This window comes from Pelophylax lessonae (genome assembly GCF_965119305.1).
Source record: "Pelophylax lessonae genome assembly, chromosome: 3".
Taxonomy (NCBI): domain Eukaryota; kingdom Metazoa; phylum Chordata; class Amphibia; order Anura; family Ranidae; genus Pelophylax; species Pelophylax lessonae.
Genome location: NC_138770.1, coordinates 71,044,668 through 71,058,398, shown reverse-complemented (window position 1 = coordinate 71,058,398; position 13,731 = coordinate 71,044,668).

The following is a 13,731-nucleotide window of genomic DNA, read 5'->3' as shown; positions in this document are numbered from 1 at the left end:
GAGTCCTGTGCGACTTTGGTCCAAATGTGATGCAAATTCAGCCATACAATCTGTATGGCTAAATTTGCATTGCACAGACATTGCATGTTTAGGCCGAGCAGTGCGCTGCAAATCACATGTGATGTCTGACAGCGCATATGTGTGAGTTGGGTCTAACTGGACATTAATGCTCTGTATAAGATATACTGTATGCCATATTTTGATTTTTCAATTTTTTTGGGGGGAATGTAATATATAGCAGAAAATGAAAAATACATTTTTTTTTTTGTTTTTTTTTTTTAAATTGTCGTTTTTTTTTTGTTTATAGTGCAAAAATTCAAAAAATTGCACAGGTGATCAAATACCACCAAAAGAAAGCTCTGCTTGTGGGGGAAAAAAAAGGATGTAAATTTCATTTGGATACAGCGTGGCACAACTGCACAATTGTCCGTGAAAGTAACGCAGTGCCTAATCGCAAAATAGGGCTTGGTCAGAAAGAGGGCAAATTCTTCCGGGGCTAAAGTGGTTAAAGTGTATTTAAACACTAACAATACATTTCTCTTAGTGCCGGTTCACACTAGGTCTCTCCGACTTAGGGGTGCGACCTGTGAAGTTGCGTGCAGCGCGACTTTGGCGCGACTTGCACTGACTTCATAAAATGAATGTCAATACAAGTCGCCTCCAGGTCGCCCCGAAGTAGTACAGGACTAGGGTTGAGCGAACACGGACTGTATTATTCGCGTTCGTACCGAATAATTGGATTTTTGTTACCCGAACACGGACCCGAAAACTTTACTGTATGTTCGGGTAAAAATCTGTGTTCGGTCATTTTATTTCTGGGTTTTGCATGCATTGGCGCGCTTTTCATGGCGGGCTTTCAACAGCCAATCAACAAGCGTTTCACTGGTGTGCCTTAAGCCATCCCAGCCATGCCTACAAATGTATTAGTAGCTGTGATTGGCCATCTGAAGCATGTGACCAAGTCTTTATAAGTCCGAGGCAGCGCCGCTGCGTCATTCTGCTGTGTTAGTTCAGGGACAGAGCACACATCATACGTGCTGGCTGCTGATTAGGGACAGACAGGAAAAAAAAAAACCATTTGTGTCCGGATAGAATTGAGGGACAGGTCGGAGTGTGTTAGGCAGGGCGAGTTGTAGGCCTTTTTTGGGCGAGGCTGCTGATTTTTAGGGTCAGTTTTCTACGATCGATTTTGCTGTGTGGGAGGGGTTTTCAGTGACCGATCTACGATCTTATCAATCCTTTTAGGGAGAGGCTGCTGCTGATTTTTAGGGTCAGTTCTCTACGATCGATTTTGCTGTGTGGGAGGGGTTTTCAGTGACCGATCTATGATCTTATCAATCCTTTTAGGGAGAGGCAGCTGCTGATTTTTAGGGTCAGTTTTCTACGATCGATTTTGCTGTGTGGGAGGGGTTTTCAGTGACCGATCTACGATCTTATCAATCCATTTAGGGAGAGGCTGGAGATAGGCAGGTGTCAGTGGTCCACATCGATTTTGCTGTGTGTGGGGTGCAGTGAACACAATTTTTTTTGCCCACTGAGGAGGAGGGAGAAAAGTATTTTTCTATCAGTCACTGTGTGCAGCATTTTTCCTTCAGCTGTGTTCAGTTCACATGTGCTATTATTGAGTGGTTTCAAAAATCATACACTTTTTTCTATTCCACTATTCAATATACAGCCTTGGGTTAAAACAAATAAAATTGTGGCCTGCAGCAGAGCTGAATGATATTTGGGGTTTCTGGGGTTCATCTCATACTTCTGAAGATTTGAGGGTGCTGCCTTTTCCAAACTCCTCCTGCTCCTCATCCAGCCTTTTAGGGGTACAAACAATAGTAATTGGGGCCTAGTGTGGTTTTGTACGTGTGAGATACATACACTTTTTTTGATCATATTTTCTATTCCGCTATTCAATAAAAACCTTTGGGGAACAGTTAAATTGCGGGATAGTCTGTGTTGGTAGGTGTGAGATCCACCTTTCCAAGTTTTTGGGGTTCATCTCATACTTCTGAAGATTTGAGGGTGCTGCCTGTTCCAAACTCCTCCTACCCCTCATCCAGCCTTTTAGGGGTACAATCAATAGTAATTGGGGCCTAGTGTGGTTTTGTACGTGTGAGATACATACACTTTTTTTGATCATATTTTCTATTCCACTATTCAATAAAAACCTTTGGGGAACAGTTAAATTGCGGGATAGTCTGTGTTGGTAGGTGTGAGATCCACCTTCCCAAGTTTTTGGGGTTCATCTCATACTTCTGAAGATTTGAGGGTGCTGCCTGTTCCAAACTCCTCCTACTCCTCATCCAGCCTTTTAGGGGTACAAACAATAGTAATTGGGGCCTAGTGTGGTTTTGTACGTGTGAGATACATACACTTTTTTTGATCATATTTTCTATTCCGCTATTCAATAAAAACCTTTGGGGAACAGTTAAATTGCGGGATAGTCTGTGTTGGTACGTGTGAGATCCACCTTTCCAAGTTTTTGGGGTTCATCTCATACTTCTGAAGATTTGAGGGTGCTGCCTGTTCCAAACTCCTCCTACCCCTCATCCAGCCTTTTAGGGGTACAATCAATAGTAATTGGGGCCTAGTGTGGTTTTGTACGTGTGAGATACATACACTTTTTTTGATCATATTTTCTATTCCACTATTCAATAAAAACCTTTGGGGAACAGTTAAATTGCGGGATAGTCTGTGTTGGTAGGTGTGAGATCCACCTTCCCAAGTTTTTGGGGTTCATCTCATACTTCTGAAGATTTGAGGGTGCTGCCTGTTCCAAACTCCTCCTACTCCTCATCCAGCCTTTTAGGGGTACAAACAATAGTAATTGGGGCCTAGTGTGGTTTTGTACGTGTGAGATACATACACTTTTTTTGATCATATTTTCTATTCCGCTATTCAATAAAAACCTTTGGGGAACAGTTAAATTGCGGGATAGTCTGTGTTGGTACGTGTGAGATCCACCTTTCCAAGTTTTTGGGGTTCATCTCATACTTCTGAAGATTTGAGGGTGCTGCCTGTTCCAAACTCCTCCTACTCCTCATCCAGCCTTTTAGGGGTACAAACAATAGTAATTGGGGCCTAGTGTGGTTTTGTACGTGTGAGATACATACACTTTTTTGATCATATTTTCTATTCCGCTATTCAATAAAAACCTTTGGGGAACAGTTAAATTGCGGGATAGTCTGTGTTGGTAGGTGTGAGATCCACCTTTCCAAGTTTTTGGGGTTCATCTCATACTTCTGAAGATTTGAGGGTGCTGCCTGTTCCAAACTCCTCCTACTCCTCATCCAGCCTTTTAGGGGTACAAACAATAGTAATTGGGGCCTAGTGTGGTTTTGTACGTGTGAGATACATACACTTTTTTGATCATATTTTCTATTCCGCTATTCAATAAAAACCTTTGGGGATCAATTAAATTGCGGGATAGTCTGTGTTGGTACGTGTGAGATCCACCTTTTCAAGTTTTTGGGGTTCATCTCATACTTCTGAAGATTTGAGGGTGCTGCCTGTTCCAAACTCCTCCTACTCCTCATCCAGCCTTTTAGGGGTACAAACAATAGTAATTGGGGCCTAGTGTGGTTTTGTACGTGTGAGATACATACACTTTTTTTGATCATATTTTCTATTCCGCTATTCAATAAAAACCTTTGGGGATCAATTAAATTGCGGGATAGTCTGTGTTGGTACGTGTGAGATCCACCTTTTCAAGTTTTTGGGGTTCATCTCATACTTCTGAAGATTTGAGGGTGCTGCCTGTTCCAAACTCCTCCTACTCCTCATCCAGCCTTTTAGGGGTACAAACAATAGTAATTGGGGCCTAGTGTGGTTTTGTACGTGTGAGATACATACACTTTTTTTGATCATATTTCCGATTCCGCTATTCAATAAAAACCTTTGGGGATCAATTAAATTGCGGGATAGTCTGTGTTGGTACGTGTGAGATCCACCTTTCCAAGTTTTTGGGGTTCATCTCATACTTCTGAAGATTTGAGGGTGTTGCCTGTTCCAAACTCCTTCTACTCCTCATCCAGCCTTTTAGGGGTACAAACAATAGTAATTGGGGCCTAGTGTGGTTTTGTACGTGTGAGATACATACACTTTTTTTGATCATATTTCCGATTCCGCTATTCAATAAAAACCTTTGGGGATCAATTAAATTGCGGGATAGTCTGTGTTGGTACGTGTGAGATCCACCATTCCAAGTTTTTGGGGTTCATCTTATACTTCTGAAGATTTGAGGGTGCTGCCTGTTCCAAACTCCTTCTACTCCTCATCCAGCCTTTTAGGGGTACAAACAATAGTAATTGGGGCCTAGTGTGGTTCTGTACGTGTGAGATACATATACTTTTTTTGATCATATTTTCTATTCCGCTATTTAATCAAAACCTTTGGGTATAAACAATTAAATTGCGGGATAGTCTGTGTCGGTACGTATGAGATACACCATTTTTACAATTTTTGGGGCGCATCTCATACTGCCGAGGATTTGAGGGTGCTTCAGTCTGCCTCCTGCCTGTTCCAAACTCCTCCTACTCCTCATCCTGCCTTTAGGGTACAAAAAATTGTAATCGGGGCCTAGATTGTGTTTGTACGTGTGAGATACACCGTTTTGTAAGATTTGTCCTATTCCGCTATTCAATATACACCGTTTGAGTGTAAAAAATTAAATTGCGGGATAGTCTGTATCGGTACGTGTGAGATACACCTTTTAAATTTGTTTGGCGCATCTCCTTCTACCGCCGAGGATTGCAGGGCGCTTCAGTTTGCCTCCTGTTCCCAACTCCTCCTACTCCTCTTCCTCATCCTCCCTTTAGGGTACAAAAAATTTTAATCGGGGCCTACTCTGTGTTTGTACGTGTGAGATACACCGTTTTTTATCCTATTCCGCTATTCAATATACACCCTTTTGGGGTAAAAAACATTAAATTGCGGCATAGTTTGCATATTTGACTGTGAGATACACCCGTGCGATACTGTTGTTGTTTTGTTCCGCTATTCAATAAACACCTTTCTAGGGCAAGATCTTAAATTACAGAAATATGAGGAGACCGTCAAATAGGGGCCGTGGCCTGGGTCGTGGTGCTGCTGGTAGAGCTCCTGTTGCAAGGAGAGGACGTGGTCGATCTGTGCCAGCTACACGCACAAGTGAAACACCTTCCTCAAGTGTTAGTAGGCGAAAGAACCTGCAGCAGTATTTGGTAGGGCATAATGCGCCTCTAGACGTGATGAGGCCTGAAGAAGTACAGGCGATAGTAGATTGGGTTGCTGACAGTGCCTCCAGTTCCTTCACCTTGTCTCCCACCCATCTAACCTACCCTTAGTTCTGACACCTGAACAGAACACCTTTCATGTTGTCTCCCACCCAGTCTACTGCAGAAAGGTCAGAGTTGGCACCTGCAGCCAATGTCCAACCGTCTTTCACCTCACCCCCTTGCAAATCAGGCAAGCAGTCTGAGCCCCAAGCCATACAGCAGTCTCTTCTTCTTTTTGAGGACTCTGTAAGCAGGGTTTCCCAGGGCCATCCACCTAGCCCTGCCCCAGAAGTGGAAGAGATTGAGTGCAGCGATCCCAACCACTTATTTCTCAAGATGAGTACATGCAAGGACCATCGCAGCACGTCTCCGATGATGACGAAACGCAGGTGCCAACTGCTGCGGCGTTCAGAATTGTGGAGACCAACAAGGAGGGCAGGGGTGAAGACTGGGTGGAAGATGATGTGGAGGACGATGAGGTCCTCAAACCCACATGGAATGAAGGTCATGCAGGTGACCTGAGTAGTTTGGAGGAAGAGGCAGTGGCCGCACAGAGCCACTAGCACAGCAGAAGAGGGAGCAGGGTGCAGAAGCGGAGCGTCCGTGCCCTAGACACTATGCCTGCTACTGCCCAACGCAGCAAGGGAACGAGCGCACCAAAGTCAGCTCAAAGGAGTTTTCTAGCGTGGAAGTTCTTTAGAAAATGTGCTGATGACAGGACACGAGTGGTTTGCACCCTGTGCAATCAGAGCCTGAAGCGAGGCATAAACCTTCTCAACCTGAGCACAACCTGCATGATCAGGCATCTAAGTGCAAAGCACGAGCTGCAGTGGAGTAGACACCTTCAAAACCAAGAAACGTCTCTGGCTCATCCTGCTTCCTCTTCCGCTGCAGTCTCGGCCGCTCCAGCCACATCTGTAGTGATACCGGCACCTGCCACCCCGCAAACAGACGATCTGTCAGCAACACCACCACCGTGGTCACCAACCATCTCCACAATGTCCCATGGAAGCATTCAGCTTTCCATCTCCCAAACACTTGAGAGGCAGAGGAAGTACCCCCCTACCCACCCGCGATCCCTGGCCCTGAATGCCAGCATTTCAAAATTCTTGGCCTTTGAAATGCTGTCATTCCGTCTGGTGGAGACACACAGTTTTAAAAACCTTATGTCGGTGGCTGTCCCACAGTACGTCGTGCCCAGCCGCCACTACTTTTCCAGGCAAGCCATCCCTTCCCTGCACAACCAAGTGGGGGAAAAAATCAGGTGTGCACTGCGCAACGCCATCTATGGCAAGGTCCACCTAACTACCGATACGTGGACCAGTAAGCACGGTCAGGGGCGTTATATCTCCCTAACGGCACACTGGGTAAATGCAGTGGCGGATGCGTCTGAGGCGGATAGCAATTTGGCGCATGTCCTTCCACCACCGAGGATTGCAGGGCGCTTCAGTTTGCCTCCTGTTCCTAACTCCTCCTACTCCGCTTCCTCATCCTCTACCGCCTCCTCATCCGGACAGCGTAACACCTTCACCACCAACATCAGCACGGCCAGGGGTTAACGACAGCAGGCAGTTTTAAAACTTGCCTGTTTGGGGGACAAACCACACACCGCGCAGGAGTTGTGGAGGAGCATGGAACATCAGACAAATGAGTGGTTGCTGCTAGCGAGCCTCAAGCCCGGCCTGGTGGTGTGCGATAACGGGCCAAATCTCATAGCAGCTCTGGGCCTAGCCGGTTTGACGCACATCCCTTGCCTGGCGCATGTGCTGAATTTGGTGGTGCAGAGGCTCCTTAAAAACTACCCCGATATGTCAGAGCTGCTGCAGAAAGTGCGGGCCGTCTGTGCGCACTTTCGGCGTTCTCACCCTGCTGCTGCTCGCCTGTCAGCACTGCAGCGTAACTTAGGCCTTCCCACTCACCGCCTCATATGTGACGTGCCCACACGGTGGAACTCCACCTTGCACATGCTGCAAAGACTGTGCGAGCAGCAGCAGGCCATAGTGGAGTTTTAGCTGCAGCACGCACGCGTGAGTCGCTCTGCGGAACAGCACCACTTCACCACCAATAACTGGGCCTCCATGCGAGACCTGTGTGCCTTGTTGCGCTGTTTTGAGTACTCCACCAACATGGCCACTGCCGATGACGCTGTTGTCAGCTTAACTATCCCACTTCTATGCCTCCTTGAAAAAACAATTCGGGCGATGATGGAAGAGGATGTGGCACAGGATGAGGAGGAGGAGGAGGATGAAGAGGTAACATTTCCAAGGCTTTCAGGGCAGTCATTCACAAGGGGCTCCGAGGGTGGGTTCCTGCAAACACAAACGCCAGGGACACAATTGTCCAGCAGGGGCACAGTTCTGGAGGATGAGGAGGATAAGGAGGAGGAGCTGGAGGAGGAGATGGAACCATGTTCACAGCAGGGTGGCACCCAGGCCAGCTCATGGCCATCACTGGTGCGTGGCTGGGGGGATACAGAGGACACGGACGATACACCTCCCACAGAGGACAGCCTTTCGTTGCCTCTGGGCAGCCTGGCACACATGAGCGATTACATGCTGCAGTGTCTCCACAATGACCGCCGAGTTGCCCACATTCTAACTTGTGCTGATTACTGGGTGGCCACGCTGCTGGATCCCCGTTACAAGGACAACGTACCGTCCTTAATTCACGATCGCAAGATGCGCGAGTACAAGCGCACGCTGGTAGACGCGATGCTGCTGGCATTCCCACCTGACAGCGGGGCCACAGTGGAAGCACAAGGCAGAGGAGGAGGAGGAGGAGGAGGAAGAGGTCGCCAACGCAACCAGGGCACTGCCAGCACCTCAGAAGGCAGGGTTAGCATGGCCGAAATGTGGAAAAGCTTTGTCAGCACGCCACAACAGCAGCACCAGCAGCTCATATGGAACGTCTTAGCAGGAGGCAGCATTTCACGAACATGGTGGAGCAGTATGTGTGCACACGCCTAGACGTACTGAATGAGGGGTCTGCCCCCTTCAACTTCTGGGTCTCCAAGTTGGGCACATGGCCTGAACTTGCCCTTTACGCCTTGGAGGTGCTGGCGTGCCCTGCAGCCAGTGTATTATCTGAACGTGTATTTAGCACTGCTGGGGGCGTTATCACAGACAAGCGCAGCTGCCTGTCCAGAGACAATGTGGACAAGCTCACGTTCATTAAAATGAACCAGGCATGGATCCCACGGGACTTTTCCGTACCTTGTGCAGAATAGCGATGGATACCGACCTTACCCAGCCATTGTTCTATTTTTGCTCTTTCTCACTCTTTTGGGGTGTACCCTCATTTAAAATTTCTGAAAAGAAGCATTGTTGGCTACCTCGTCCTCCTCAGGGCCAGATTAACGTAGGGGCTATTGGAGCTGCAGCTCCAGGCCCCTACCTTTATATAGGCCCCGGGTTGGCCATATTCACTGTTACCGCTCTTCTGTCACTTGTAAACACAGAAGTCTGGCTTCTATGCTCGCTTCCCCAGGCAGCTCCCTCAGAACCTCCCCACACAGCACGAAGGCCGGACAAGGAGGGACAGTTGCCGATGCATGGATGTGTTTATGGGTTTCAGAGACAGCATCCCATGTTGAATTAGGCATGCATGGCTGCACCCTTCCTCCTCTAGGTGCATGCCAAGGCACGGCCCTTAAGGCCCTTCAAAATCCTCAGCACCAACCCATGATGCTCTTAATCCGGCCCTGGTCCTCCCCCACCGCTGCTTCCACCTACACCGCCCATAGGTGTGCGCAGCCTATTGCATTAGGGTGTGCACCCCAAAGTTGAAATACACATGCATGTGTTTGCCTACATGTACATGGCCCCGATACATTATTCTCCCTGCTGGCAAAAAGAAATAAAGCAGAGCAGGTCCGAGGGAGATCTTTCCCATCTCCTCACTGGCAAACAGAGCGATAATGCTATGTGCCCTAGGTGATTAGGGAGTGCCCAGGTACATCCGGCACACCCTGTGCGCACGCCTATGAGACCGCCACATCCACCACCACCTCAACCTCCCTCCTACTCCATATGGGCCTCGTCCTTCAGAGATGAAGAACATTGTTTTATTTTTCTTTTTTTTTTTTTTTTTTTTTTAAGTTATTTCCCTATCCACATTTGTTTGCAGAGCACTTGCCAGGCTCTTAACAACGTTTTGCTGCCATTTGCAGCACTCTAGCCCTTTCCATTGGTGTTTTAGAGCCATTTTAGTGCCTGAAAGTTCGGGTCCCTATTGACTTCAATGGGGTTCGGTGTCCGGGAAAAGTTCGGCAAAAGTCCCGGACTTTTTTTTAAAGTTCGGCCGAACCCGCCGAACACGGACATCCAGGTGTCCGCTCAACTCTATACAGGACCCTTTTTCTAAGTCGGAGCAACTTGTGTCGCTCCTATTAGAACCGGTCCTGTACTACTCAATGACTGCGACTGTGCACGATTTGCCAGGCTGACCAAGTCGCCTGACAAGTCGTATTAGTGTGAACCGGCACTTATTTGCTCCTCTAAAAATACAATTAAAAGTATTTATTTTTTATTTTTTTTTGCCCAATAAAATAAAATGAACTGTTCATGCAGCCAGGAATCTTGTGAGCTGAAAACTTTGAGCTTTCTGGACTGTTATCAGTTAGCATTTTTCCCTGTTATACCCATGAACTACAAAAGGCCTCCCCCTGTTATGAAGAAGAGAAGGAGGCCTTACCTGCACTCACAGATTTTAATCAAACAATTTTCTTTTGTAAACGAGGTCCTATTAATTGGATGCATTTAAAATGCATGTGATTTTACCTTTTACATTCTCTTTAAATGCCTCCAAAAAGTAAAAGAGGAAGTCTGATTTAGAAGTAGTTCTACTTTTTTTGTTTTGTTACCCAATTTTTTTTTAACATTTTAGGCCAATTCGTTTTCTGCTACATATTTTTGTACCTTGATTACTGAAGGCCTCTTTCACACTTGTGTGACCTCAAAGTCACGCAATTTTTTACCGCGTTTTTTACCGCAAAGCAATTCCTATTACATTTTTCTGTTTGCACCCCCCCCCCCCCAATAATTTTGAGCACCAGCCGCCACTGCTTACTCCTGTTTGCTCGTTACTCAATAAACAGTCCAGTCCAGGGGATTTGGTTTTGTATTTATTGTGGAACTTGGATGGGAGAAGGGAATAGTGGGATACTCCAACTGAACTATTTACAGTAGATGAGGACAACTCTCCCATGGCCTCACCAGATTATTTGTGGAAGCAGACACACTGCTTTTACCATACTGCCACTTGTATGGAAGAATGAAGTCTTCTTGCTCTCTTTAACAGCAGACTTGATGCAAACTACTTAATCTTCAGGACACTCTCTAGCATTCCCTTGCCTCACACCCAACGCTGACTCTTCCACTGAAGGGATGGCCCTCACATGACAGGCCCCATGACACAGATCTATAATAACTTTAGGAAGAATCAGATCCTTTCTAGTGTCTCCCAGTGAGCTCTGCAGGACCTCTTGGTTCAGCTCCTCTCTGACATTCAAGTCCTCAGGTTGACTACCAGAGGCCGCATGGCAGCTTCTACAGAGGAGGGGCAGCTGCACCCTCCCTCCGAGACCCCTCTCTCCAGCCAAAGACCCCGAGCACATGTGCCCCTAGCATTTATACAGCATGCACCAATGCACATTCCTCTGCCAATCACCAGGACTGTAACAAGGCCTGTGCCCTCACTTGTCAGGTTTCCTCCCACTGTCCAATATGTCTCCCTATCGGACCAGTGTGAAACATTTCAGACAAGCTGAGCTGCACCTGAGCACCATGAGCAGACCCTACCAATGGATCCTGCTCTCTGATAGGCAGAGAGCAATCTACATTTACCTGGCAATCTCTCTGGTAAGGAGAAAGACCCAAAAACTACACTCTCTCTTCTAACACCTACCTAGGAGGATGTTACAATAGTGTAACACTGTTATAGGTAGGCTGCTAGGATGATTAAGAAATTGATTGCTTTTGGGCTGTTTTGGTTTTCATTGGTTGCACATTTGATTGTTTCCCCTTGTCTTCTGGAGGATTCTAGAATGTAGTGGGCTGGAAAGGGCAAATCAGCAGCATGAATATTTATGTTCTCCTGGCCAATCCCTGGGGGAGGGTGCCTGGTAGGTGGTTGGGGAGTACATAAATAGCATAGAGCCTAGAGTAGCAGCCCTGTTCTAGTCAAGCAGGAGAAGATCCCGGCCTAAGAGGGGCTGCCCTACTTGGCAGCTCAGCTGAAATTCTGCATGTGGTTACCAAGGTCCCAGCTAGGTCAGAGCTGGGGGTCTACTTTTAAAAATCTTTGGAATTAACCAAGGGATTTCACTAGGAATTTGGCCTGTAGAGCTCATGGGCAAATTCCGGCTGATATTGGAAGGAGGCATCAAGCTATCCAAGAACATTGTGAATACAGACCTGAGTTTAGGATCCTAGTGACTGTTCGCTTTTTCACTCCTTTGCTTTGACTGGGACAATTCCTGCAAAGTCTGGGTACTTGTAACGCACCGGCGTTTGTTTAGTGAACTGGATTTGCAGCTGCAGAATTTCCACTCAGTAGTCGTGTAGAGATGTGTTGAATCACCATATCCAACTCTCCAGACTCATCATTGTGGCCCAGCCTGCCTCAGCATGCAAATATACAGACACTCAGATAAGATGTTCCTGGAGTGATAGGTTGTATACGATAGTATAGAGGTGATGTGCTGAAAGGACAGGCGTGAGTAGTGATAACAATGATAGGCACTCAATAGTAATGTTCAGGAGTGTTAGCAGATGGTGATAGATAGTATGCAGATAGGTTAGCAATCATGTACAAATAACAGGTGGTAGGGGACAGCAGATGAAGTGTACAGGAATTGCTAACTCAGTGCAAGGATATAGATGGTAGTAGACTCAAGAGCTAGCAATCTATGTAACAGTGCAGATGATAGAAATAGTAATGCATAGATAGCAACAGTCTTTAGGATGCAAGAGTAGATAGTGTAAGTTGATAGGAAGGAATCCCCTGTGGGGTACTTATCACTAGTTGGTTTAGAGAGATGAGGGGTCCGGTAATGAGATAAGGATCAGGTAGCGAGATACAGGATCAGTAGCGAGATACAGGAAATAGCTGGAGGCTTCGGCAGCGTCAGACAAGGCTGTATAACAAGCGGTTTGCACGAACACCTTGTGAGTGAAAGCCGGCGATTGAAATAGCCGCTCAGAGCGGCGCCTAGTGATGACGTCATGAGAATTAAAGGGACAGGTAGCTATATGCGGAAGAAATGGGCTGGAAGGGTACCGAAGGTACCAGAATCTTACAGTACTGACCATTCTCTTAGCTGTAAAGACCATTCTAAGCAGCATAGATATAGCGTGGAACATCCTCCTGTTACTTCATAGTGTTTTTAGAATATGCCATATCTCCCCTCATCCCATCCAAGTTTTTCAATAAATCTCAAAAGACAACCCCTCCAAGATCAATCATTGAGCCGGAGTGAGTGGCTGTTGCTGTGTGCCTCGCCTCGCTTAAACAAATTAATATTTAAATGTCACATCATCCAGGGAGGAAGATCTACATCAATTGTTTTGAGAAATGCCCGACATGCCACTAAAAGAAAAATCACAGAATTGTGGGCAGGCAGTGGAATTGTAGTTGCTAGGCGTCCTAGTAACCAAAATTCAATAACAATAACACAGCGTAAAAAACAGTGCAACACACCAAATATAACAAGTGCTATCACATACAGCCTACTAAACACACCATGTGTGAAAAAATGAAAAGAAATAGGATGTAATATATAATCAACCCGTGGTTATAAATTAGTATAGTGAGTCCATATTTCCATATGAACATATGGGAGGAAATACAAATCAAAAATAATCAAAAAATACAAAAAAAAAAAAACACATAAGCAAGCAAGTGTCCAGTGAAAGTTCATGACGAGTGCTCTTATTCCAAAAAGTCCATGCCAATCTGTGACTTTCGTGCAAGGTGGTTGTGTTTCACACCCCCCAAAGGGAATTCACTTACCAGACAATGTGGACCCCTAGGCAATATTGCATAGGGGTCTGGAAAGCTTTGGCTGGTAAGTATAGTGATTAGGGCTCCTTGGATTTCTGCTATTATCCAATGCTAGGAATGGAAGACAGAGAAGAGTCCAATAGTGTAATATGTTCAAGCTTTTTATTCAATATAAAAAAAATAAATTGCACTTACAATGTATCAGAAGTAATATTGCATGTCAAGATAATATTGCTGGAGCTCCTGAAAGTTATTACACTCCGTAACACTGTGGAGAAGGCGGCTTGCCTGCCATCACACTTCTGCATGCGTTCCCCTGACCCGAAAGTGGCATTACTGAAGGGTCGGAATCTACGTCGACACGTTTCATCCCTCCAAGTGGTTGTCCTCACAGACAGAGACCTTCGGCTCTTCAGTAACCTAATATAGCCAAGCCCTGGTGGTCACATGACCTCTTAATTAGTTTCCTGTTAGGTGTATG